The sequence below is a fragment of the Phaseolus vulgaris genome, chromosome 5, assembly GCF_051622355.1.
Source record: "Phaseolus vulgaris cultivar YP4 chromosome 5, ASM5162235v1, whole genome shotgun sequence".
NCBI lineage: Eukaryota > Viridiplantae > Streptophyta > Magnoliopsida > Fabales > Fabaceae > Phaseolus > Phaseolus vulgaris.
The window spans coordinates 7,970,888-7,998,781 of record NC_143502.1 but is presented as its reverse complement, the minus strand read 5'-3'; the positions used below and the strand labels follow the sequence as shown (position 1 = coordinate 7,998,781).

The 27,894-nt window shown below is 29.8% G+C and overlaps 2 long non-coding RNA genes across 2 annotated transcripts; both read left to right on the top strand.

Annotated features, from left to right (window-relative positions):
* Nucleotides 1-657: 657 nt before the first annotated feature.
* Nucleotides 658-1,498, top strand: LOC137835060 (uncharacterized). The gene is made up of 2 exons (XR_011085006.2): nucleotides 658-966; nucleotides 1,038-1,498. It is a non-coding gene; the product is annotated as an uncharacterized LOC137835060 (long non-coding RNA).
* A 5,267-nt stretch (nucleotides 1,499-6,765) lies between these two features.
* On the top strand, nucleotides 6,766-7,237 carry LOC150027459 (uncharacterized). Its single transcript, XR_016521121.1, has 3 exons — nucleotides 6,766-6,807; nucleotides 6,881-7,093; nucleotides 7,174-7,237. It is a non-coding gene; the product is annotated as an uncharacterized LOC150027459 (long non-coding RNA).
* The last annotated feature ends 20,657 nt before the right edge of the window (nucleotides 7,238-27,894 follow it).

The window sequence follows — 27,894 nt, the reverse complement described above, 5'->3', positions numbered from 1 at the left end:
TAACAATAAAAATGATAATAATAATAATTTTCATAATAATAGTAATACTTTAATAATGATGTAATAATAATAATATTAAAAATAAATATGATAAGATTTATAATAATAATATTAATAATTTCCTTATTATTAATAATAATTTATTATAAAATTAAAGCTAATAATTTTATTTTGTACTAATATACATTAAAATGATAGTATTAATTTAATAATAATATTAATAATAACAATAATTTTAATAATTTTAATAATAATAATAATAGTAATAATTTTTTTAGTAAGAATAATATTTAATATTAATATTAATATTAATAATAAAATAACAAGAATAAGAATAATCTGATCGCTAAATTGACTTGTCTATGATTATATATTCTCTAATCCATTGCTGATCGTTCAAATCTTTCCTATTAAAATGTTAATATTTGGTTTTAATAACTTTAATAACAATAATATGTAATAATAAAATATAATAAATATAATAATGAATAATAATAAGTAAGGATTTTGACCAGTAAAATTACTTTTTTTAGTGAAAACTAAAAAAAAGTATTTTCTTTTTGATTAAAAAATTCAAATATTTAAAATTATTTATATTTTTAGTTTTTTATTTTACTTTATTTTAAATTTTGATTTTAATAAAAAAAACGTGAAAACAAAAAAATTTAGACCCTAAAATTTCTTATCTTAGTTGGAGAAAGCAACAAAAAGATGTAAAAGAAAGAAAAAAAATTAAAAAGGAAGAAGGCACGCGAAGTAGCAGTGCTCACTAGCTCACTCCTTCACACTCTTCTTCTCCCAACTCAACAACCTCAGCCATCACTCACACTTCTCTGCCATCTCCAAAATCTTCTTCCAGATCTTCGACGACCTCGCCAACGGCAACGCTCTCTCGAAGCCGCGACGCACCGTCGCACGCCGTCGCTCCCTCTGTCGGGATCCACCGCGCAACAACCTGAGCGAGAGGTGTGTATGGTCTCCTCTTCCTCTGGTCCGGATTGAGATCCTAATTTGACGCTTCCGAAGTTGCATTGCAGTTTTCTCTGAACACTCAGGAACTTCTCGAGTTTGGTTCATCACTACTGATAATTTGATTTGAAGTTGGGATCCGTTTGAAATTTGCAGTTGCGTTTGAGCTTGCTAATTGCTTGTTGATGGAATTGGAATCGAGATGAAACCTTTATTTCACTTTGGAGGTTGGTGATTGAGAATAATTGGCAAGGCAAAGTGGTGATTTTCCGTGTGGAGGAAGAAAACCGTTAACAATTTAAAACGTCACTTCAATTATCTAAGGCAATCGCATGGCATAATTGTGATTCTATTTCAAGGCTTCATTGCATGCCATTTCTTATAAGCATGATATATTTTTTAATAGCATATTTACACACTGGGTTACGAATTGCTACCTCGACTATAAGTTTTGTTATGAAATAGTTATGAAAACTATTAATTGTTATGATGAATCTCCGATTTAATAATTATTTTTTTATTAATATTATTATTTTAAAAATTATTAATTATCAAGTTAAATCTTGAATTTGTTTCATAATTAAAATTTTATAATAATTTCAAAACTAATTAATTATCATACTAAATTTACTTGATAATTAATTTTTTTAAAAATAAATTTAAAATAATTAATTATCATGTTAAATTTTGAATTTACTTGATAATTAGAATTTTTGTTCATTTAATAATTTCAAAATGATTTATTATTAGGGTAAATATTAGATTTATTTTATAATTAAAATTTTCGTTTCAAAATAATTAAACCTCATGTTAAATCTCATATCCACTTGATAATTAAAATTATAATATAAAATAATTTTTAAAATAGTTAAAAATATCAAACACCAAAACAACTTTTATTGTAAGAATTACATTATTTTTTATTTTTTAATGGAAATATGTGGGAATAATGTTAATCCTTATTGAGTCCAAATAAAAAAGTTTTAAAATATTTACTTTATTATTTTTACGGGCATTATTTTTTGGGAAAAATATATATTTTAAAAACTAGATACATTTTTGCACATTCAATTAATTGTAAGTCTTGGGACAGAACGTTGTAGGATGCTAACACTTTTCTTGTGCATAATCAACTCCCAGACTCAAAATTTGATTTCGAGACCTTTTCTTTTTAAAAGGTTTTTCCGTAGTTTTTCACTATTAACTACAATCACAACTCCTTTATTTTTTTCAAAGTTTAATAATCATCACATTGTGATCTCGGTTGCGACACTTTTCATGCAACATCAAATGTATGAATATTCTTTACACAACTTTCTGATATATGACATAACTTATTAGGCCTAGGTTAGGTAGTTTTCTTTTTTCAAACTTTAGTAAAATAAAGAGTCTAATGTGATTGACTATCTTTACATAATTAACATTTCTTTATATCTAGAAAAGTTATTTGTGTGGAGTAGCTTTAGATGTTGTTTCAAGAGATATTGGATGTAGACACTTTATTATGAGATAGAAAAGAAAAACATTTTTTGCAAGCATAGAATAAACATTTATAAGTATTTGGCATGTGCTGTAAAATGCTTTAGACATTTTATCTATCAAAGCAAAAGCTTATCCAATGAAGTAAACATGTTTGTGTCTGTCTAAGTAAAAACTTATCGGACTAAGGAAACACACATGTGTATGTCCAAGCAAAAACTTAGCAGGCAAAGTATATAAGAAAAACACTTGCGTATGTTCGGATACACAAAACACTTGTGTCTGACAAGACTTGATGCTTATAAAATCATATTTTTTTACTTTGTATTTAAGCACATAGTCAAAATCAAATATAGGGTATGTTGAACTTATACCTAACTGTTGGAGATCCCATATCAACTAGAGATTAGGATATTTCATTCTTTATAAGTGGGTGCAAACCTCACCTTATAAGCTTGTTTTATGAGGTTGAATTATGCTTAAAATTCACTTCTTAACATGGTATTAGAGTCACTTAAAGCCTATCATAGCGAGAGTTTATTGGGCCTATCGTGCTACCCGTTATCGGGTCATTATCGGACCACTCATAACATATATTTCCATGCACGAGTTGCTAGCCTTGGCGTGAGGGGGTGTGTTGGAGATCCCACATCGACTAGAGATTAGGATATTTCATTCTTTATATGTGGGTGCAAACCTCACCTTATAAGCCAGATTTATGAGGTTGAGCTAGGGTTAAAATCCATTTCTTAACACTAACCATCTACATTTGTGTCTCAAATAGCACAAAATAATATTGAAGAAGCTCTAGGGGATGAAGGTTGGATCCTAGCCATGGAGGAGGAGCTCAATCAGTTCATGAGAAATAATGTATGGATGTTGGTTCCTCAACAAAATGTGATTGAAACACGATGGGTCTTTCACAACAGCTCGATGAGGAAGGGAAAATAGTAATAAATAAAGTTAAATTGGTAGCACAATGAGCAAAAAGGTATAGACTATGAAACATTTGCTTTGATTGCATGATGGGAAGAAATAAGGATTTTATTATCCTTTGGTGCTTAAAAATTATAAAGATTTTTCAAATAGACATTTGATAGGTGTCATTTAACAGTCACATTAAAAAGAGATTCCAGCGTAGTTTTTCTAACACGGTTATAGACTATCTAACGCCAAAGAAATGATAGTATAGAAGTGGTCGGAAGACCCCAAATCGTCTCACAATGAACCCAATAGTAAAATTAGCAAATCAGTTTTTATAATATATCTACAAACAAGAAAAGTTAACAATAACAATAAAGATAAAAGGGGAGTTGAGATTGTTGTGCAGAAAAATAAATTAGAGATTATAAAACAGTAAAAAATGTAGGTTGACTTACAAGTTCCTCCACCAATAAACTCTTCACAAATTATCTAAATATTAACACCCTTCAATTTTCACACAGGGATAAACCAAATCAAGCATGCGTTAATCCAATTTAACATAAACTTATCAGCAAAACACACGTATACTCATGTATTCAATACCCCACCTGTATACATGCATGTACTCATGGGATGTTTCTCTCCTATCTATTGAATCATTTATGTGAATTAATTTTTAGATGTTTTCATTTATGTGACACTTTACTTTAAGATTGAGATTTTAGGAGTTAATGGTGATGACCTTAGGAAAATTCTCATTGGACACTAACTTAACCAAGTGGTTAAGTAGGTGTGAAGGTGCATTTCACAAAGGCAAAGATAAAAAGACATTGTATGGTGACATATATGCAATTGCCGAAATAAAGAAGAAAACTAGGAAACATTAATGGAAAGGAAACATGAAGGAAAATGGAAGAAGGAAACTTATGGAAAATGGAGTGGGTGATCACGCCACTTGGTGGGTGGTAACCACCAAGATAAGTGCTAGGCCACCACTTGAGAGTTTCTTTCTCATCAAGATAAGACCAAAAGGAAGAGGAGACAATACTCACTCAAGATCTCACAATATTTGTACAGAGTAACTTTTCTATTCAATTTCAACATGTAATGGGTAGGCCTCCTATTTATAGGTGAAGGAGTCTTGGAAAACAAGCAAGAGGGGTAGGATAGGAAAAAGGAAAAAATGGGAAGTCTTAGGATTTGACTAAGTCAAAATCGCATCCTAGGCTTGTCCTTCTAGAAACTAGGTCAATTTGTCTTCCTAAAAGGCTAGGAACAAGCTAAAATGATATTTACACCCCCTATTATGCTAAAGGAACCTTATTCTAGCCTATCTTTGCAATTTGGACCCCAAAAGTGAGCTCAATTTATTTACAACTTGTTTTATTCTTTAAGAAGACCAACAAGAAGAACATTAGATGCCACTACAAAAAACAGTGTAAAAAATGGCGATTTTATTATGGCAGTTATTAATAACCGCCACAAATTTCAATATAATACGTAATTTGACTAACCGCCACAATTATCTTTCAAAATATATCATTTTTAACTGTCACAATTATCCTTCAAAATAAAAGTTCCCCAGTTTCTTTCCCTCCATACACCATTTCTCATTATTCCTTTTTTTTAAAAAAAACTTGCTTTCACTTGGAAATTGAATTTTTTTTTTTGAAAACTTACTTTCCCTTGGAAAATATTTTTTTTTTAAATTTGCTTTCAGTTTGGAAACCAAACCCTAATGCCTCTTCCCTCTCTCTGTTCCACACCCCTAACGCCCATTCCCTCTCTCTGCTCCACACCCCTAATGCCTCTTCCCTTTCTCTGCTCCACACGAAACCCTAACGTCTCTTCCCTCTCTCTGCTCCACATGAAACCCTAACGCCTCTTTCCTCTCTCTACTAATGAAACCAAAAATCCCTAACGTTGCCTCCACACAAAACCCTACTCTGACCTTCACGAAACCCAACAACACATGCTAGAAGAATTTCTGCCTTTAATGTAAATGATTTCAAATTTAGAACTGAAAGTCGAGAACATGACTTAAAAACCCAAAACTATGGAGTGTTCTTAACTTCTTCAACATCATTTGTTGCAAGTGGTGTGGATCAAAATATTAGACAAGCAGATTTGGCATATTATGGCAAATTAGAAGATATAATTGAGCTTAATTATTATGGTCATTTTAAGGTTACCTTGTTCAAATGTAAATGGGCTGACACCACAAGGGACTGGGGGTTGAGGAAGGATCATTGGGGTTTCACTTGTATTAATTTTTGAAGGTTAATTCACACGGGAGATCGTGAGGAGCATGATCCATACATTGAAGCTTAACAAGCTGAAATGGTATATTATATAGATGATGAGGTGAATAAGGCATGGTCAATTGTTGTCCATTTGAAACCATGATACTTCTATGATATGGGAGAAGGAGATGGTGAAGTTTGTGAAGTAGAACCGTGTCCACAACAAGACTTAAATGAATTTTTCAGCAACTCTGACCAATTCGCATCATTTAGGGAGGATGGAGATGATGAATTACTAAATGAGGACAACAATGATGATGAACTTCATGAAAATGACTCAATGTCAGAGTAATAATAACCTTGGTTCAACTGCACTATTAATATGTTCATTCATCTACTATGTGCATGTATGAAGCTTTTAATATATCTTCACTTTTAATATATCTTCAAATTTTAATTATGTTGTTGATTACTTCATTTTTATGTGCAGGTATGCCTAAACCTAAAAGGATCAAGAACTTGCTTAAGTCAGTTGCTGGTTCAGACAAATCTGTAGCCAACTATGTAAACATTAATGATATGCCTTCTGATACACAAGACCAGTCAAGAACTACTTCCGCAAGTCCATTTGGATCTCCACTACCACAAGCTTCTCAATCTATTCATCAACAAACCTCACAACCTACACAACCACAAACTTCACAAGTTCCACAACCATAGACTGAATCTAAAAATCATGAATTATATGAATTTGTACTTCTAGCAACTTCTTAATCTGCACCAGCACAACCAACTTCTGAGTCTGAACCTGAAAGAGTGCAACCAAGAAAATCAAGGCAATCAAACCACTATTGGTTTGTTGATGCTATAGGTAAAATCTTTTGTTTTTTTTTTCCTTTACATGTAATAAGTTTCACTGCACATAAAATAATGTATTTGGACTTTTATAGATGGGGAAGGAGTTAGTCAAAAACTAAAGGTGAAGGTTAGGGATGCTCATAACTTACCTAACGGATTACGTGTGGTGGTGAACTATGATGACAATTTTCAACCAATTGGATAAGCATTTGGTTTACTTGCTGGAGTTCGTGGATAGCTAGCAACAAATCATGTATTGTTCCCTATTAGTTTTGAAAAGTGGTCAACTTTGCCAGATACTTACAAGGATTCAGTGTGGGAGAGTGCACTAAAGGTAATATAACTTACATTGAAATAACTTTAATTTATTCAATACATTTGGACTAACTTCTTTCCTTTTTTTGAAGTCTCGATTTTGTTTCAAAGTAAATGAAGATTTGGCTAAAAGAGATGTTATGTTTAAAATTGGGAAACTGTGGAGGGAATACAGATGCAAGCTTTGGAATGAGTTTTATGACCCACTTATGAGCATAAGTGACCTCATCAAGAATGTTCCAGCTGGATTAAACATGGAACAATGGGTTGTTTTTGTTGATTATCGTTTGAGGCCTTCTACAGTGGTATGGTAAACTCTGTTTTTTATATTATTAATAAGCTTACTTTACGTTTACACAAAACTGATTTCATTTTCACTTTGTAGAACATGTGTAATAGAAATAGAGATATAAGGAAGAGACAACTTATTCCACACACTGGTGGTGTTATGTCTTTGTTAAGAAGAATAAATAATTTGGTATTTGTTTGCTTATATTGTGCTCTCTATTTTAATATATTACAATTTCTGCCACATTATACTTATATTATTATTGTTGAACATATAGAAAATTGAGACTGGTAAAATATTGGACAAGCTGAAATGTGGAAGATCACACATAAGAGGGAAAATGGCACATATGTGAATGATGAGGTGTTGGAAATTGGGGTAAGTGTTTGGACTGCTTTGATGATGATGTATTGATCATGATGATATATTGGACTGCTTTAATGATGATGTATTGATCATAGAAATATATTGAACTGCTTTGATGATGATGTATTGATCATGATGATATATTGGACTACTTTGATGATGATGTATTGATCATGATGATATACTGGACTACTTGCATAATATATTCTAACAAGTATATGTTGTTCTTTTGATTATTTTCAATTTTATCCAGGAAAAAATTAATGAACTAATGTTGACAAATCCAAAAGGTGGTTCGGATATATCTCCAGAAGATCCAATTGGTGTCATATTTGGTAAGGAGCATCCGGGTCGAGTTAGAGGGCTATCATATGGTGCTTGTCCCAGCCTTGCTTTCAAAGGATCCACAACAAGGCTAAGTGGTATGAACCATGCTTCCTCTAGTTCAACTTCGTCAAATGTGGAGGATAAGGTAACTCAAATGGAAAAAGAGCTTGCAACTGTGAAAAATGAAATGAACACTTTGCTTGCATATATTGCTTCAAGAAAAGATGTTCCAGAACATTTTGCTGCAATGGCAGCTAATTCGGTTCATGCATCCACCAATTATTTGTGTCTTTTATTTTATAATTATAAACATACAAATTCATTAACTTAAAATTATTTATTTCAGACATCAGATTATGGATGTGGTGCTCCATCACCTAATCAAGTAATAGGATCAAGTGCTGGAAGCAAAACTGATTAGGGTTGTGTGTTTTAATTTTAAACTTGATTAGGGATGTATGAACTTTTTATGTGTTTTAATTTTCAATTACATATAAAGTTTTGAACATTATTATGTGTGTTTTAATTTTCAATGAAATGAATGGATGATTATAACTTTATACATCACTTTAGGTTGCTAACTTCTATCCAAGCGTTTCAGCACTTTGATGTTCAGCTCTTCCTTGTCAAAGACTTTTCCCATACCTATCAAGTGATTCACTATGTGTGTGAACCTTTTATGTACATCAAGTATGGTTTCTTCTTGTTTCATCCTGGACACTTCATACTCTTTAATAAGAGCATGCTTCCTTGCTCTTGTGACATCATAAGTTCCTTCATGAGTGACCTCCAAGATGTCCCACATCTCCTTGGGCAAACTGCACTGTGAAATCATGAAAAATTCATTCATATTTAAAGCAGATGTAATAATACTTTTTGCCATAGAATCATATTGAGCTTTCTTGTTTTCACTTTCAAACCATTCAGACCATGCTTTCTTAACATTTTCTTCTTTAACCACATGCATAGGAATAAAAGAACCATTTAAAACAGCATCTCATATACCTATCATAATAGACTGCATAAAGATCTTCATCCTAACTTTTCATAAAGCATAATTCACACCACCAAACAACCTAAACTCAGCTATATTACAAAAATCTTGATTAACTTTCAAGCTCTAACTCTAGATACTAATGTTTGTATTAATGGGGCGTAAAGTTCAAAAGGGGAATTCTCTTCCTCAAAAAACACCTGACAGAACCTATCGTTTATTCTCACTGATTTAGCTGGCCTTACCTCCTCACCCAAAGGGATTCTGATGTGTAACCTCGTGTACTCTAACACCTCTTATGAAATTATTCCCTCATCAACCTCTACAAGTGTGCCTACAAGAGACCCTATACATTCGAAACATTGATTACTCCAAAGAGGTAGCAGGATACCCCTGCAGCGGAACCAGGCTATCTTCTCATATACCACAAAAGAGTCATCCCAGTGGACGATAGAACCAAAAATACCTTCAAACTATTATTTCTTGTCGACAATTAACCTCTCGATTAATCCCTCTTCTTCGCAGGATAAAAACACGTACCCCTCCCCTATATATCTCACCTTCGCTAAATTAAATCCTCCCATAATATAACTCTCCTTAACGGCTTGCACATCCGCTGCCTTCAATAGTTTTCCAATAAAACATCTCTCCAACCAAAAAGACATCTCCACATTGATCTTAAAATGTGGCAAAATGTCGTCTTCTCCCTTTTGATCAGGGCCCGCTTTTCCACCCCTGACGGCTTGAGCATAAGAGCATTGTTGAGTCTTCTGACTTCACACTTTTCGAGTATGAACTTGCTTCTGCAAGGTGTGAATTGGTTTATCTTGCCTTCTATATTTGGGTTTGTTTTCTTGCAACTTCCAAATAGAATCGAGTTGTCTTTCCAAAGCATACTCATCCATTACTCCATGAAATATGACAAACCCAAAACGTTATTTTCTGACGTTTAACTTTCTATAGATGAAGACGTCTAGAACCCTTCCTCGACACTAAAATACCCTCCATAAATCCTTCTCTTAAAACTCATTTAGAAAATTAGTAAAAAAGAAAGCAACATCTACCATCTTCAAATTGCAAAATCTGCTGCGCACAACTCCAAAAACACCTTCACGAAAAACTTCAACGAACTTCGAAATCCCTTAGAAACGTACCCTGTGATCCCCTCATCTCACCTCAAACATAAAATTCTATTTGTTTGGGGTTTATACAATATTTATATATATGTGGCTAGTCTTTTATAACCCTAGTGCCTTTGTTATAATGTTTTAGATATACAGAGGCATGAGCAGTAAGATTATTAGATAAACATAAGCAAAATCATTATTTTTTCCAATCATGTATTATTTCCAAGAATGAAATTTTAATTTTTGTATTACCTCCTCACCACAAAATTATTAGTAAGTAATTATGAATTTGAAGACCAAACCACCTTTTTTGATCATAAGAGCAAGGATTTACATACAAAGACACCACAGAACTAGTAGAAAAAAAAATAAACCAAATTTTTTTTAGTTTAAAACGAAGCGAGTGAAACATAATTCAGCTAACAATATTGAAAGATAAAAAAACAGATATGATTAAGGGAACTTGGTTAGGTGTGACTCCAAGTATTGGGGCGAGTAGGTCAAAATTGAAGTTTCAGAAGACATGTTGAAGAGTGAGTTGGATTTTCAGATCAAAGATAATTTCTATGTGGGGGTGGTTATGACAATCGAATGTGGAAGTTACATATATAAATCAAAATGGAATAAGAAGAAGGAGCATTATCATTATCATTGTTTGTTCAACTTTTTGTTGAAAGAATGTAAACCTAATTTTAACAATATTAAACTGAAAACCTAATGTTTTAGACTACATTTAATCTCTTTTATGTACAATGTCAGTAACTGCGGTTTCCACCAGTAATCCATGGATAATACAAATCCCATTTTTAAAAATCCACATTCAAATTTTAACTTAAACATACAAACCTAGATCCACTAAGTTGCGAATTATGGAGATAGTCCATGAGTTTTTATCCAACTAGCTAAGAATATGAATTTCAGGGACCTAGATCTTGTTTCCATAAAAATATCTCTGATCCTAAACCCTAAAATGACAAGTTATTCTTAAAAGCTTTGAGAGAAAATTAGGTATTGAACTGTGTGATTGAATGGTGATAAATGGATACAGCTAGCAGCAGCAACTTCTTCCTCTGATGAAAACGTCAGGTACTGCACGTGCAGAGTGCTTTCACGTAGTTATTAAGATAAAAACAAGCTTCCACTTCACTCTGATTTTCTCATAACAACAAATCCAAGTGGTGCTTTTCTTTCTTCCCCCACTTTTCTTGCATGCACATCAGTGGTCCCTCAATATTAATGTTGTTCAATCAAAGTCCTGTCAACTGTTATTGGTTTCTTAGAGCCTTCAATTAACTCTTTTCTCTCTTTAAACAAAAATAATTTGATTCATACTAGCCCTTTGATTCTTCAATAGGAATACAACTTTGGCTTTCCCTAATATCACTATCTGTCTGTCACTCACTCTTACAAAATTCTCAAATCCAAAATATCCATAGACAAGGCATAAACTTAACTAGTTATTGTGATTAGGGTCTGTAAATATGTTTTATCATCACTATTTTCAGTTTCTTAGGTTTTATAGATTAAAATAAGAATACTTTGTATTTTCAGGGAGTAAACAGTGGTTTTGTTTTTTTTATTTTTTGATGATGAGATACTGTATGAAACAGTAAGAATGAAACTGAAATATCAAAATTCACTTTTCTAGGATTACACATAATGCATTAATTTTGTAGTGGACATATTCATATATAAGTCATTTTCAAGTCTCAAAGCATGCAAACCACTAGGATCTGTAACTAAAAGACACTCATTTCGACGTTATCTCCTGTCTGTTTGCATTGACGTGTGCATTATGTCTGTCTGTGGCACGCCCTTTTGTGCTTCACATGCATATCCATAGTTTTGGTTTTCTGGTTAACACACTGCTATCAAACAATGGTGTCTGTTTCAGCATCACACCATGATTTGTCATTGTGGTTCACTAATTGAACACCGACTTTTGTTTTTTACTGCATTCTTCTCATCACTCATCATTTTAAGGTGTGTGATTATTTAGGATTATCTTTAGATTTTAGTTGAGATATATACAGGAATATTGTTACATCCTGTATATATTAGCTAGCACTCATTAATTCAAGTTCGTGATGATCTTGAATCAGACTTAGTGGGGGAGGTTTCCTCTCATCCACACTTTTTCTCCAGGAATTTTCTCTTTCCAATTTATGTCCATGTTACATTTTGGACGGTAGAGTTAGAAAGAGCTTTCTATAGCCTTTAATATACCTGTTGTCAGTTTGTGAGAATAATAAATTATTGTGTTGAAGGAGAGGCCAAGAATCATTAAACTAAAGTGTGTCATTTTGTTATTAATTTCTGGGATATCATAGCAGCATAACATCATTGAATGATAAGCACATGGGGAGTGTTAACCTCATATTACACAATATATTGTGTGATGACAAGGTGGGGACAAGTCTAAGCTGTGCAGTCACTATCTGATATTCCATTATAGGGCTAATGTGAGAGATATTATTAAAACAGGAAGATTGCTTCATCAAATAGGTGAGATTGTTATTGCCATTGAAGTGGCTCATAGTGTGATTCAGGCCCAACACACATTAATTCACACATGTCTTCCTTTTGTTCAAGATGACCCTATTTGTTTTTTCATATGCAACAAGTACAATAAACTATAACATTTTAGGTTGTGCAGTATCATTAGAAGCTTCAAGTGACAAGTGGGTAGATGATAGACAAGACCTCAATTATGTGTTGTAGGGAGTGTGTAAAAGTGATGGAAATTGAAAACACAGTAGGAATAGCTAGAAGACAATTCCAAAATGAATATGCTGGTCCTGGAGTTACTATGTTACTATATATCATAAGTGTGACATACTAGGGTACACCCCACTTGTACTATATCAGGAAAAAAAAAACAAAACAAATATTACCCAGATCAAAATTAAGAGTCTAATTCCATGATGCTGTAAAGATAGAATTGGAACATCAAACATGTTGTTACCATTTTAGACTACAGGCACTGAGAATAGTATGTGTGTCTGCCATAGAAGTCTGATTTGAATGGATGTGATATTGCTGCATTTGATGCAATCTTTTGATCTTTCCATTGATCCTCCACTAAATGACTGAATTATGAATTGATTGGACATGCTAATAGTGGAAAGAACATTTTGAGGTGAAAACACTATAATCCTTCTTTAAAAAGCATGGGAGAGGTAAAACTGATGGTGTAGCTTCTATTTGACTAGAATAATGTAAAAAAAAAACATCATGCGTTAACTATGTTTTGGTTTTGTTTTGTTTCATCCTTTATTTTATTCCTGAAAAAGAAAAGGAAGTAAACAGAATCTTGAGTGATTGTAGAAAACCCACAATGGGAATCTGCCAGAGTAATGAAAATGAGTGTCAATTCCAACAACAAAAATTTACGGTCCATTATGAGTGTGGGCCTGATCTTCCCACTACAGCAAATTGGACGCATTTTGCGCCAAACCCCCAATTAAAATTTCAAGAACGAAACAACAGCCAGGATTTGAACTGAAGTCGAAGAAAAAATTAACCACTAGACTAGACAAATTTTTTGATCATATTATCATTTTTATTATACTTATTATTAATAGAATTTATACATATTAATATAATTATTATTAATAATAATAAAATAAATTATACTTATATTATTAAATTCTTATTAACATTATAATTAATATTATAATTAACATTATAATTAACATTATTATTAATATTATTATAAACATTATTAATATTATTATACATATTATTAATATTAATATTTAATAAATTTAATATTATTATCATCAATTTAATAAATTTAATTTAACTAATTTATATCATAATTTCAAAAATAAAATAGTTATGACAATATATAAATAAAATAATATTTAAAATAAACAAATATTTTATATAACATTTAAATAATTTAAATATATATTTTATTTTACTCAATTAATTTTAAATCACCGCTTATTTAATTTAATAAATCTAATTTAATTAATTTATATTCAAAATTGATAAATTAAATAATTTATTATAACATTAAAGAAATAATTCTAAAATAAATATAATAAAGAATTTAAAATTAAAATATTTATTATACATTAAAAATATTTAAATTTTAAAATTCTAAACATGCGTGGCCGCGGCCGACGCAAAACCGACGCCTATGCGTGGGCCTATGCGTGGGCCTATGCGTGGGCCGCAGCCGACGCAAAAAAATAAATAAATAAATCAATATATGCGTCCGTTTTGCGTCCAATGTAAATCTTGCGTAGGCTTTTACTCATTTTGACCGTCGAGAGTAGCGTCCGCAAATGGTCCACGCAAAAATTTGGATGCTAAATCAAGTTTTTCTTGTAGTGTCCTCTTCACCAAAAGAATCGTGGACAGCACAATATGATGCACTCTCGTATTGATGATAATACCAAATTTTTTTCCTCTTATATATTCGGTCCAAAAGTGATAGCTGGTCGATTCTCTGTGATGTCAATCTCAATTCTCTTGTTCATGACTCAATGTAGGACTACAAAAAAGAAAGGGGAAATATTTTTCAATTTTTAATTTGCTGAATGCATATCTTTTTTTAAAGTGGGTTTTTGGGTTACTTAGTATATATATATATGTCAACCTTGCTCTTGATTGGTGATCAAATATTTTATGACATAGTTATTCCAATCCCATCCCACTACACACACCATCCATCCTCATAAAAAAAATCATATCTATATGACACTAGATATAATGAGTGTCCACATATCACAACCAAATTTTGTAGAGGTGTGTCTAATGTAGACAAGAAGGGGGTATTAACACTTTTAGACAAAGCCCCCACTAAAAAGAAAGAGGAAGGATGGCAAAGGCATAATGATTTTACCCAAGATGGGGGGAGTTGGGGTTGTGACCACAAACTCCAAGAAACAATTAATGGGATGAGTAAGGCTAGGTGGTGTTGGCACATGGATATTATTTTAGTGGAGGGAGTTGATGTTTACACTAGCACACACCAATATTGTGTCTAAAGGTGAGAGGAAAATAATAGTTAACAATGTTCCTCCTTTTTATTCTCATCTTCCTTTAGCCTTCTCTTTTCCATATTTCATCCATAGTGGGAAAGGAGGGGCTTCTTCATTCAAAATGCAATAACTAATGTCCTTATCTTTAGCCTTACTCCACCTATCCCACCAAATCCATCCCTTGTAAAAAGTACCCTCATGGCAGCTCATTTAAATTCCCTCTCCTAAAGAAATTTTCATTATGTTAGATATGATTATGGATTTCTAGGTGAAAGGTATATGCCTCTTTCTTTTATTGATTCTTAATTGCTTATCTTGACCCACCATGTCCTTTTTGAAAATTATATTCATATCACCCATTATCCTTACAAAGTGGATTGAGAATAAGAGGAGATAATATATATAGACCCAGCTAGGCACTTCCCAATATGCATCACCTCGAAACAAATCTTGAAAGAGAGCAATAAAAAAAAAGTAGTAAAATAGAGGGAATTGACAATGTTAGAATAACATTTTTGTAAAGAAAAGGAATCAAAAGGGAAACAAAATCCTTTCTCACATTGGCTTAAAAGGAAAGAGAATGAGGGTTTAGATAATGACAATTGAGTATGACCATCCACATTGAATTTGAGAAATAAATGGTATTTTAAAAAGCAAGGCCAACCTCAATAGCAACATTTCATTGGTGATAGAAAACCAAGTAAGAATTCCATTCTTTGGATTTCTAAATGCCTTTCACTGTGGCACCTTTAGACTTTGAGATTCACAATTGGGTCTATGGAGAAGAGAATTAATTGGATATGGCACTTTATTAGGAGCCAGCTTGATTTCAATTCTATCTTGCCCTAGGTGCTATCATTTTTAATCTATTTTTTCTTGTGATATGGGAGAGTAGTAGCATTAGTAGTAGTAGTGGGACCCTGTTCTTTAAAGAAGAAAACATGTGTTAGGATAGAACAAAAGGAAGCAACAAAATCAATTGTATGATGATGGAGTAGTACATGAGTGCCCCCTTTCACAAGGGAAGAAAGTTAGGTTAGGCATCATGGACCCCCTCATGCTTTCTTTATTTAGATCCATATTCTATGCTTTGTACTATCCTAATACTTGTAGCAGGCCCACCCAACCCCCAACTGAAAATTTGGAATATGTATATCACCGATATCGACAACTTATGTCACACACATTTCTAACCCTTTTGCATCAACTCCAACACGTCTACAAATTCTTTACCAAGATAATCAAAGAACGCAACATGGCATGGGCCTAGATACTTACAACCATTTTCAATCTCCTTAGCCCTCCATTGGGTTAACTATGAAATTGTTTTTCTTTGATCAGTAAAAAAAAATTGTTGGAGATCTCACATCATTAAGACATTTCATTATATATAAGTGGGTACAAACCTCATCCCATGAGTCGGTTTTATGGGGTTGAGTTAGGTTTAAAGTCCACTTCTTAATATGGTATCAGAGTCATTTCGAACTTATCCTAGCGAGTGTTTGTTGGGCTTATAGGTCACTCGCTATCGGACCATTATCAGACCACTCATAATATGTTATCCCACGCACGAGCTGATCGACTGGAGATTAAGACATTTTATTGTATATAAATGAGTGCAAACCTCAATCCATGAGTCAGTTTTATGGGGTTAAGTTATGTTTAAAGTTCACTTCTTAATAAAAAAATATATAAATAAAAGAGTATATGAATATTCAATCCATCCATTGGTGTAAAATTCAAGATGAAATCAACTATTAACAATAACTTAAATACATATGCCATTGGAAAAGAAGTGCGTGTGGATTAAGTTGAACATGGTTTTGAATTTCATGGTTAACTATTCATATGAATGGATTGATAAAGATATGATTAATGAGCAATTTAGTGATGGAAATGGAGAAGAAGGAGAGGGTGGGAAGAAAGGGTTTGACCCCACAAAAAATGGATGTGCGATTCTATGCACAAGAAGAGGGACCAAAGCAATGAAAGTGGGTTAGTTTATTCACACGTCTTTGTCTCAAAAGGGAGACATGGGGCACTGTGGTTTAGTGTTTTGTTGGTTTGCCTTTTCCCTTGGCCAATAATAATATTATTCACTCACAATTCACATATGGGGTCTCTTTCATTGCTTCAATCTTTCATTATTTGCTTAAAGCCATTTCAAAGCATGGAAAAGTAGAAGTAGGGGTATTCCTATATATAAATATATGTGTGTGCAATGAAGCACTCAACCAAAACACACTTCATGAGATGTGCCTTTTCACAAACTCAAATCAAATTCATACATCAAATTCACAAATCCCAATTATCTTCCAAACACATTACTCATTTCTCTAATCCACAAAGAGGTTAGATTTTTAAATTATAATCATGTATTCCTTCGTTGCACCATCACCATCAATTCAACCTTGTGATAGAGTATGCAAAGGGCCCACACACATTCATCAATGTGTATGCACTAAAACAAAAGATTATGCTTATAATTGAGTTTTTGGGTAGGTTCATAATTGATTAAAATCAACGTCCTTATTAGTTCTCCCAATCAACTAAAACTCTTTATTGTTATTATAATTATAGGTGTTCTTTGCCTTATTTATTTTAGACTAAGTTTATTTTTCAAAGCGTGGAACTTGAAGCAAATGTTTCTATCATGCTCAAGTCAAATCAAGTATAGTTCTCAAAAAAATTTGCGGTCCATATAATGGTTCAAACTACTTTAAGTAGACGCCTAATATTATGTGTCAATAGTTGAAAAACAATTCAAGAATGGAATTTAAAAGTTCATGAAACTTAAAATGAATATTGTAATCATAAAATTGAATTTCAGCTCATCACTTTTTTTAAACATAAAATCCATATATAATAATATCATAATAATCTTTTATTTTTAATTTTTTCATTATTTTCTATTATTATATATGTTATCATAATTTTTATTAATGCTGAAAACAAACTATAGTGGGCGAGACTCGAAACCAAGTCCCTTGAGTGATAAAAGAATTAACCACTACATCAAACAAGTACTTTTATCATATTATGATTTTTATTATATTTATTATTATTATTATTCATAATATAACTATTATTAATATCATATATATTATTAATATTATTCATAATATAAATATTATTAATATCATTTATATTATTATTAATAATAATATTATTATTTTTAATATTATTAACATTTTTAATAAATTTCATACGAATATAATTCGTAACACTTTTTTTTATTTTTTAATTAAATTTGAAATAAGTTACATACCGTATGTAACTGTTTTTTTTTTTAATTAAATTTTTAATACATTACATACGGATATAATTCGTATGTAACACTTTTTATTATTTTTTAATTAAATTTGAAATAACGTTCACTTTAAATACGAATTTTTATCCGTATGTAATTTCATATTTTCTTGTAGTGTTCAAGACAGCATATAAGTATTATGTAAACATATCTTACCCAGAGACTAAACGACCCTTTGTTGAAAGTAATGTTGTATATTTTGTGTTGAATAATATTTCCTTAGTTGTTATGATGCTAAAATATGTGTTGGATAATATATTTTTTTATGCCTTTAACTTGGATAGAGATTTTTTTTTACATGAATTGGAGTACCCTTAATACTCCTATTTAATTCAATTTTATTGTTGATAAAAAAAGAGAGTAAAAACCTATTACATGAAAACTCCAAAAAATATAAAATTCTTGATAGCATGGAACTACTCGTATCCCGTATCAAAGAAGTATCATTTATGCAAACTTATATTTATTATTATTGATTGTATTAGTGACTCAACCATTAGGATATCCTTTGTAACTTTCACAAGTACATTGTAACTTTCACAAGTACATTGTAACTTGTAGGCCAATATTCATAGTTATGGTTGCAAGATCTTGGTGGGCATGGCTAATCTTCACCAAAAATGAATGAATAATAACAAATAGGTCCAAAACCAATTATTTTACAACTCTATATTCTTGTACTCTCTTTGTAAGCAATTAGAAGAGAAGCATGTGACATAGTAAGACAAGGACCTCTTAATTTCAAAGTAAAAGAGTTGAAAATGGCAACAAAAAAGAAATATGTGAGGGGAGGAGAAAACAACCACCACCAAGAATATGATGTCTAACATAGCAAGATTCTTAATGGACAATCAAATTCGACACGGCAAATTGATGGGAAATACAACATTTGTAAATCAAACATTTAGGGTGTCACCATATCCATTGCTAAATAAATAATTAGTCAAAGAGAAATTGTTGTCTAAGCATAGTGAGAGGTGACCCAATTATCAATACACCCATAATCCATAATTCAAAAGGGAAAATTAGTCAATTTCAGAGAGAGAGGAACAAATGCCATTCTCAACCATTGTCAATGAATTATAAATTATTAAAAAAACAAAAAAGTTAATAAAATGCTAAAACTTTCAATTATTCAAATTGCAATAATTTGCAGGCCCAAGAATCATACAAGAAATAAGGACGATATTTCTGCATCACAGATCATATCCACTAGTGTCTGGATTTTGAAGCCTGCAATGGAATATTTTTTAAGATTAAAAAAAAGGAAACACTATTATTATAATCATTATTATCTTATTATTTATATTTATATTAATATTAATATCATTATTGTTATTGTTATTAAATAAAAACATACACAAAGCGAATAATTTCTTGATTAGGCAAAATGTTCACTAACTTTTGCCTAGATTCCTATGCAGAGAAGCATCCTTTCTAATTATATATTTTATTTTCTCTCCTATTTTTTATAATTATTCAGGTGGTATGTCCCACTCCACTAGGTTACTATGATTATTGTTAAACAATTTTCCCATCAATTGCAATGTTAGTATTTTTAAATAAACGTGTTCATATCTTGGAGGGTATAAAATTCTCATTAAGATTCTATAGTTTTTCATATTAACAATTAGGCATTCATACTTTATTCCAACAACTATCATTAAAGTTTAGTGGAATCATATCTCATTAAAACAATTGTTTCATCCTAGTAAGTAGTAAGAACTTATTTTGATCAAACAGTAAAGTTATTTTATAACTCCTAGACCCTATATTATATTATTATTATTATTGAAAAGGTAAATAGATGTTATTATTTTAATTACATTAGAGCAAATAGATATACAAGAGTATCATCATTAACACAAATCAAATTATAACAATTTATATCACTAAAAAAAAATCATTAAATAACAACTAAATTTAGATACTAAAAATTAATTATTATATTAATTAAAATAGATAATATTTTACAGACTAAAATATTATTAATATCTAAAGTGGACTCTTTTATTAATAAAAATTTATAAAATGGTTTCTAAATTAGTATCTAAATTAGTTATTAAGGTTTTAGCTACTAATATTTTAGATTTCTAAATTAGTCTCTAAAAGACTAATTTAGAATATAAAATAGTTAGTAGCTAAAACTTAGGTAGCTAATGGTTAGATACTAATTTAAAACTACTTTTTAAATTTTTATTAACAATATAAATTACTTTAGATACCTATAACTATAACTTTTTTGGTTTATAAAATGATCTCTAGTTTATTCAATATAGTAACCAATCATTTTGATCTCTAAAATTAATTTCTATTTAATGATTTTCTTGTCGTGATATAAGTTGTTATCATTTGATTTATACTAAAAAATATCATTAAATAGAAATTAATTTTAGAAACAAAATAATTAATTATTATATTATCTAAATTAGATATTATTAAGTGTTGGTTTGGTAGTATCTTTGTCAAGCTGGTAGGTGCTTTTATCTAGAACATTGATATCATGTATTTTTGTATAAGAGTTGGATCACCCCTGAAATGGTTCCCATTTATTTATTTTTTATTGTTGATAAAAAAATATATTAAAAGTTAAAAGGTGATGAAGAAGGTTAAGATGAAGAGATTAAGGGGTGATGAGTGGGAATCAGATTCACGTGTTGGGGGAAGCTGCCGGTCACAAAGGGACAGATGGTCCTAATCGAGTGGGGGCCCACAAGAGGCCCAAAAGATCCCGTCCTACAAAAAAGAAATCTGCCCATTATTTTAGTGTTGTCCTTGTTAGGGACTGGTCACTAAATGCTACCTTTGGCGTTTGTACCTACCCTACATGGGGTCCTCCCCAAGGTCTCTGTCCCCCAACTGCATCAAATCAACAAACACCAATTCTGCACATTACACACAACACTCTTTTGGTTCATCCAACCCTTCAACAACTCATTTGGGGTTGGAACCTTTTTCTGGCTCTTCATTTTGCATTGCAGAACATACATGGAACAACCTCACTCCTAATGCTAGCTACTACTTCCTAGCTTTTCTAATGGAAGCCACTGTTATCTCCTCTTTCCTTTTCTTTTTATTTTATTTTATTTATTTATTTATTTATTTACTACCTCTACTTTTCTAATTTCTATGGGGTCACTGTGACCTCAGATAACTGTACCATGATTCCAATGTGATTCACCGGCTCTTTTGGAATTTCTCCCATTTCTCCCATTAATTAATCAGCTAATTAATAATTACATTTTTCATTTGGAATTTCAATGACAATTGTTTACATGTAGTTTTAAATTGCAATTCAAGCCAATAGGTAAAATAAAATATGGATGGGAAAGGGTGGGAGAAGGTTATTTATAACTAATTTGTAATTTAAAATTAATTACGCCAATGATATCTGATTTGATTAGTAAAATGTTGTTCATAAACATACTAATTTTAGAATATAAATTATAATTATGTGTTTTTATAAGTATTAGGTGAGAAGGTTTGAATGTTAAAATGAAGAATGATATTTGTGTTTTAAGTTTAGTTTTAATATTATAAATAAAAGAATAATTTTTATTTATCATCTTTTTTTTAAAAAAAATCTCTAAAAATTCAATGAGTTTTTCTTTTCTCTTCATATTGATATTGTACTTTACAAGTCATAAATTAACTTGGAGTAAGCTTATATTATATTAGTTAGTGAGAACTTTGTTTAGGTTAAGTTTTTTCTTTTTTTCTTCTCAAATTTCAAGTTATCTTCTTCTTCTTTTTCTACTTTGTATGTGTGATTTGTATTAAGCATAATATAAGAAAAATTATAAATAAATAAAAAATCAGTTACTAATTAAAAGACGGGCAGATTTAGTGATCAAATAGAATAAGAAACTATTTTCTTAGTCATTGATGCATAGTGATCGAATCTGTGACCGGTTGGGTGATTGAGATTAGTGACTGATTATCTGACTGAAATAGTTATCGATTTAGTGATTGATTTAGTAATCAATTTTAAAATCTTGCACTACACTAAAAAAATGGTTTTATTATCATTTAAAAAAAATATTTATTATTAATAATTGATTATAATAATTATTTTCTACTACTTTTATATTGTTATTATATCACTATTAAAGCTATTAAAGTGAATATTAACATTTTCCTATTATATTATCATTATATTATTATTGTTACTATTATTATTATTAATATTATTATTTATATTATTATTATTAATAATAATTCATTAATAATGTTATTTTAAAATTAAAATTAAAATTATTTTAATTATTATTAATACTATTAATATTATTATATTTATTAATAATAATACTATTCTTATTATTGATATTATTAATATTATTACTAATATTATTATTATTATTGATATTAGTATTATTATTATTATTCTAATTATTTTTAATATTAATAATAATATTATTATTACTTTTATTATAGTTATTATTATTAGCAGTAATATTAATATTATTGTTAATATTATTAAAATTAATTTCGGGGAGTGATATAATCACTGATTTTGTGACCAATTTTTTGCGATCAATTTTGTGACTGATTTTCTGTGACCAATTTGATAACCGATTTTGTGATTAATTTTCTATGTTTGTTTCTATGACCATTTTTTGACTAGTTTTCTGTGACTAAATTTGTAATCAATTTAGTGACCGATTTTCTATGATCGATTTGGTGACCGATATTTTGTGACAAATTGTAATTAATATTTCGATCATTAAATCATCTCTAGTCACTAGTATGACCACTAATAATGATCACATTTTTCGGTCACTAATTTCGACCACTATTCAATAATTTTGTAGTAGTGGAGAGACATTGTTTTCTTACATGCATGTGAGGTTTGAAGGGAGGAGATGTATCGATATGAGATTTATGTTATTACTACAAGAAAATCATTAAATATAAATTAATTTTAGAGAAAAAAAAATAATTAGTTATTATATTGAATAAATTATATACTAGTTTATAAACTAAAAAAATTATTAACATCTAAAATTATATTATTAATAAAAATTTATAAACTAATTTTTAAATTGGTAACTAATTAACTAATTGATATATAATTAACTATCTATTACTTTAGATTATAAACTTAGCATTTCATTATACAATTCAAATCTGAATTTTAGGTACAATATACTCCTATTTATAGTAGATAAAACTTGCAAAACAAACCTCTAACCCTGATCCTAACCATATCAGCCAATAATTTTAGTTTAGGAGAAAATGGAGTGTGTTGATATTTTGGCCTATGGTTTCTAGATTATATGCAGACCAGAAAAATGAACTTAGAGAAAATTTCACAAAAACAAGTGTAATTTGCATCTTGGTATGACTAAGATGTATGATTGGAAATATCCTTTGGTCACCCAATATGAAGAAGAGATATAGCACAATATATAGCAACTTATTTGACCAAGCCAAATTGGAACATTGAAGATTAAGTGGTTTCTAAAATAATTATTAAATAAAAATTAACTTTTAAAGATAAAAAAATATTGATATCTAAAATAGTTTCTATTATTAATAAATAATTTTTAAATTGATATCTAATTAACTATTAAAATTTTAGCTACCAACTTTAAAATCTAATTAGTGGTTAACTAATTAGATACCAACTCAAAAACTATTTGTTAATAAAAACTAATTTAGATATCAATATTTTTTTAGTTTTAAAATAATATCTAATTTTTAATTAATATAGTAACTGATTATTTTTTATTTTTAAAATTAATCTTTATTTAATAATTTTTTTAAGTAATAAATAATTAAATTTATAATAGATGGATGTATGCATAAATAAATAGATTTTTCAAAAACTCATTTACATAAAATTTTAATCAACATTTATCATGTAGGATGATGAATGATGTTGAAAGCATGCATTGATTAGAATTGAGAAAGGCACATGATGACAGAGAAGAGGTTGTTGTTGTAGTCTTTATCATGATGTAAGTTGATGAATTTCATTTCTGATTTATCTGATGTTTTCCCATTCACCAAATCCAATATTACCCGTTCATTCAAACTTAGGTCCTACAAATGCTTCCCTTATTAAATAGGTTCGATAAGAACAATTCATTGTATATAAGTTAGTGCAAACCTCACCTCATAAGCCGGTTTTATGAGGTTGAGTTAGGCTTAAAGTTCATTCCGTAATATGGTATTAAAGTCATTTCGAGTCTATCCTAACGAGTATTTGTTGACTTTATCAGGTCACCCGCTATCGGGTCATTATGCCTCATAAACCAGTTTTATAGGATTAAATTAGACTTAAAATCCACTTTGTAATAAAATAAAATATACACCTTAATAACTTTTCCATAGGTGTAATTAAATATACATTCTAATATTATTCACAATCTCCACATTCATCTTCATAGTCTTAACCTCAATTTTGTAATTTACCTTCGAATTTTAACCAATTTAAATGATAATTCTTTTTTATAAAAAAAATAGTCCTCATTTATATAATTATTAAAAAAATTATATCAATTATAAATAATGTCAATTTACATAAACAAAAATATTTTTTATTTTATTTTATAAACTAATTTTATAAAATTAAATTAAATTTAAACTTATTTTTTATCAAAATTTATTATAATAAAATTTGTTAGATTTATTATGTTACTCATTATTAAACCACACACAAGTATTTATGATTAATAGTAAACAAACAAGAATAATCCTAAAAAGTGAGTTTAAGACACACACCTAATATATATATATATATATATAAACTTTTATTCTTCTATTATTCATTAGATAACATTTTTTTATATTTTATTGTTATTGTTGGACTTTACTCTTATTTAGCTAACGAGTATATTATTGTTGAAATTTGGAATTAAGGGTTGAAATTTTATTTATTTTTCTTTCATTTTCACTTGTAATGTTAATGTCATCTATTATCGAAGCAATATTTATATATCATATTATCTATCAGTATGTAGATAAAAAATTTAAATTATTAAAATGGCATTCGATTTTGAGAACCAAAAGCACATTTAAACCTATTTACATATATTACTATTTTATTATCATTCAGGTCACTGTTACAACTGCTCATTTATATATATATATATATATATATATATATATATATATATATATATATATATATAATTCACGTTATGTGGAGTAAGACAGATTAACAAATTTAGAGAGGAAAAATAAATAAAAACAATATAGATGAGATAATGCATGCATGATAGAAATATGGTACTTTCAGAATGTATTTAAAGAAAACAAAGCACGCAAAAGAGAAGGTCAATAGTTAAGAAACATTAATAAACAATATGAAAACATTTATATTATTAGCATGCAAGAGGTTAAGTACAACCATAATTTTTTTAATGCATATGTTAGTAACTATGAATGATTCCTTTTCTTAAGAATTCAATAAATAAATAAAGATGTATTTTCATTTTTTTTTTCTTTGTTGACCATTGTTTGGTTAGTGTATACAAAACTGTTTCGTACGTTAATATAGTCTCAAATCGTTCGGGAGTCGAGGCCAATGACAATTTATATATTTCTTCCTCTCTCAACCCACCGAGGTTCCTTTTAAGAACAAAATCATGATGGAGCACCGACCTTCAAAGTGGACAATACATCGGATGCGGTGATTGACCCTAACAACACTATCACGGACTTGAGGTCGAAACATTGGCGCCCACCGTGGGGCCGAAGAGGCTCCTTAGCCCCTCAGCTAGGGGGAATCGACTTCCCTTAGACCTCGACTGGGGGGGCTTGTTTCGTACGCCAATTTAGTTTCACATCGCTCAGGGGTTGAGGCCAATGGCAGTTTATATACTGCATCCTCCTTCAACCCACCGAGACGCCTTTTAAGAACAAAACTGTGACAGAACACCGACCTTCAAAGTGAACAATATCTCGAATACGGTGATTGACCCTAACAATACTATTTCTTGAACTTGAGGTTGGAAAAAAACAAAGCTAATAGTTGTTTTTTACAAATGTAATTAGTTAAGAGATACATTATTTTCAGCATATCTTAAAGAATAAAAAACACCAAAAGTTGATAACCATGTTGGTGATATAAAAATGGCATTCATATTTTGCAAATATAAGTCATTTAGCTTACCTTTTCATTGGTTAAAAAATAATTTATTTTGTCAATAGTGACTCATTGCTATCATTGACTTGTTTTTCATACTCAATACCCGCACGACTCTTGCTTCTCTTCATCACCTCTTATTCTAGTTTATCTTCTTTCTATATATCATTTTTGTCATGCAACCATTAATTGCTTCAATTCTTCTGCATAATACAAAACTTAAATCACAAAATTATTGTCGCTTTAAACATCATAGTTCTCATTACCACTTATACAATAATATATCTATATATTAATTATAATTTCTCATATACACAACAAAAAAATTATTAAATAAAAATCAATTATAGAGACAAAAATAACTAGTTGATATATTGACAAAATTAGATATTATAGAGACTAAAAAAATTATTGGTATCTAAATTAGTTTTATCATTGATAAATAATTTGTAAATTGGTATCTAATTAGTTACCTAGGTTTTAGCTATCAATTATTTAAATTTTAAAGTTGGTATCTAAAACCTTGGTATCTAATTGATACCAATTTAGAAACTATTTATCAATAATAAAAACTAATTTAGATACCGATAATTTTTTATTCTCTAAAATAATATCTAATTTTGTCAATATAACAACCAATTATTTTTTGTCTCTTAGATTGGTTTTTATTTAACTATTTTCTTGTAGTAATATATATATATATATATATATATATATATATATATATTATAATAGGTCATCTAAAACTAAAGTGATTATACAAATATGACCAGGTCTAAATCGTCTCCTAACAAACTCAATAGTAAATTCAGTTGATCTGATTAGTGTTCAAAATTTATCTACAACAAAATGTTAATAAAGATAAAAAAAATAAGGGTTTTGAGATTTTTATGCAGAAAAGTAAAACAAACGCTTAAAAATAACAAAGGGAACAAATTGTGTTAGAATAGGTGGCATAAAACAAAAGGGAATGAATTGTTTTCACAATATTTTCACAAATACTAGAGTCAGATTGAAAACTCAATAAAATCAACTAATTGATTTATTTGTTTAACTGATTATAAAAAGACACTACAACAAGTATATATTCAAAAAATAACTAGTTGATATGAGAATTCAACCAATTGATTTAAAAGTAGAACACGGTAAAACAATTGATAAATAGATGTCAGAGTGAGAGAGATATTGCACGAACAATTTATATTGGTTCACTCTTACGCCAAGAGTTACATCCAGTCTTTAGCAAATGACTACGAATTCACTAAACCAAACACACAAGATTTACCAAAATAGTCAAGAGTGTTGATCTTGAACCCTACAAGAACACACAACACTCTTAACCTCGCACAAAATTTAAAAACTCTATCTGAATCTACTTACAAAAAAATACAATGACAAGAATAGAGTTTGAATACACCTAGATTATTACAAATGAAGCACAACAGAAATGTAAACCTAAAAACCTTCTTTACAGAACCAAAAATGATCCAATAAACAAACTCAATCTTCAAGAATGATTTAAAACTTTTTGTTGTTCTCTCTTATGAAATCCGTGTTTTGAAATGATCAGAATACATATGTATATAAAGGTAATAATGATTGTAAGA